Consider the following 2404-nt stretch of genomic DNA (forward strand, 5'->3'; position numbering starts at 1 on the left):
AGTTACAAGGGAAAGTTAAAAAGGGACCAAGCTCAAAATATCATGCAAAAAGGGGAAGCTATAGAACAACTAGATATTAAGAAGTGTTAGCATGACTCAAAGACCACCATATCTCACCTAATAAATTATATAGAAGGTAAATTCATCTAATAAATCATAGAGTAGTCAATATATATATTTTGTCAAGCTTCAAAGAAGAAGGAATGAGTCTAAAAATTTATAGGGAGAACTCAGGAAACTCAAACCAATAGTTTTGGATGGAGAAAATAATGAAGGAGAAGAAGTGGAGGCATGGTTGCATGGTATTAGGAAGTGCTTTCAACTACATAACTATTCTTCCAACCTAGAAGCAAGGATTACTATTTACCACTTGCAAGGAATGGTTTATATGTGGTGGGATTGACAATTCAAACATCTGAATGTGTATAAGATCACACGGAAACAATTCAAAAAGTACATCCAAAATAAGTATATGTTTGAGCAGTGTTATGACAAAAATATGCAAGAGTTCATTGAACTTAAGTTGTGGAATGTGAAAATGGATGAATACGTGAGGAAGTTTTTGGAATTACTAAGATATGTCACTTTCATGAAGGATGAAAAGGTCAAGATTCATAGATTTTTAAATGGGCTATCTATATTCTACAAGGAAATGATACAATTTAATGGACCATAGACCTTGGAGGAGAATATAAGGAAAGCTAAGTACTTATATGAATAGACCAAAATAAGAGCAACATTCTAGGAAGGAAAAGAAGAGGGGAAAGTGGAGAAAAGGAAAAAAGAGTTCAAACCAACATCTTCTTTTAGGAGTGGTCCAAATTTGCTTCAACTAATCCAAGTACATCACGGTGAATACATGATGGAAAAATCTTTAGGGAAAAGGCCAAGACCACCAATCAAATGTTGGACTTATAGAGGAGAGAATTTGTTTAAGGATTTCCCTCATAAAGAGGACAAAACGAAGACTTCCAACAACCTTTATAAAGCCACTATAGTTGAATAAAAGGAAAGAAACATTCCAAGGATATATGTAGCCTTAAGAGATCAACAAGTTGAGTGCCAATCATACATGATTGAAGTGGAAGGTAATATTTCAAATCCTCTTGTTGTAATTATAGTTGATTTAGAGGAAATTCATAGCTATATTGATCATAATATAGCGGATAAATTTCATTTAGAAAAGACTAAGCTTAAGAGATAATGGTTGGTTTAGCTAGCCACAAGAACCAAAAGAAATATTAGTGAAATTGTCAAGGGTTTTCCCATAAATATGAATGGTGGAAACTATTGCTAATTTAAATATCATTCCTTTGGGTTCTTATGACATCCTCATTGCGATGGATTGGTTGGACAAGCATCATGCCATATTATATTGTCATAACAAGATATGTACATTTCTTGATGAAAAGGTAAAGAAAACTTAGTGAAGAGAATTCCAAAATCCATATCTAATAGAGAAATTTCAATCTTACAACTCAAAATATGCTTTAGAAAAGGGTTTTTATTATTTGCGGCCCATGCAGAGGAGACAACCGAGAGTGAGAGTCAAAATATTTAAGATTTTCCAATTAGTATAAGAATTCAAGGATGTGTTTAGAGAGTTTCCAGATTTATCACCTAAAAGAGTCATATATTTTTCTATTAATCTAATTTCTGGAGCATCCCTAATATATAAAACACCTTACAATATGAGAACACTAGAGTTAAAGGAGATACAAATGTAGCCAGAGGAACCATTAAAGAAGAGGTACATACACCCAAGTGTGCCATCTTAAGGAGCCTCAATGCTCTTTGTTAATAAGAAAGATGGCACATTGATGTTGTGCATAGATTTTAGGTAGTTGAATAAGGTAGCAATGAAGAACAAATATCCTTTGCCCATAATAGATGACTTATTTGATCTTTCGCAAGGAGCTAAGGTATTTCCCAACATTGACCTAAGATCGAGTTACCACCATGCAAGAATTAGGGAAGAGGACATAAGTAAGACAACATCTAGGAAAAGGTAAGGGAAATATGAATTTGTAGTATTTCCATTTGGATTAACAAATGAACTAGTTGTTTTTATGTGACTAATGAATGGAAATTTTAGATATTACTTTGCTAATTTTATCATTGTAATTGTAGATGTCATATTGATTTATTCCAAATCAAAGAAGAAGCCTGAGTACCAATATGCTCAAGGTGCTAAGAGAGCACCAATTATGTTCCAAGTAAAGTAAATGTTCTTTTTACCATAACAAGATCCACTACTTGGGATACCATCTTAGAATAAAGCATAATTCTGAATCCAGAGTAGATACAAGAAATTAGAAGTTGGATAGCATCAATAAATGTGATTGAAGTTAGATCATTCATGTGCCTTTCTAGCTACTATAGAATATTTATTCAAGGCTTCTAA

Source organism: Pinus tabuliformis, chromosome J, assembly GCF_031772625.1.
Source record: "Pinus tabuliformis cultivar Carrire ecotype Pingquan chromosome J, CPIR1, whole genome shotgun sequence".
NCBI classification, from domain to species: Eukaryota; Viridiplantae; Streptophyta; class Pinopsida; order Pinales; family Pinaceae; genus Pinus; species Pinus tabuliformis.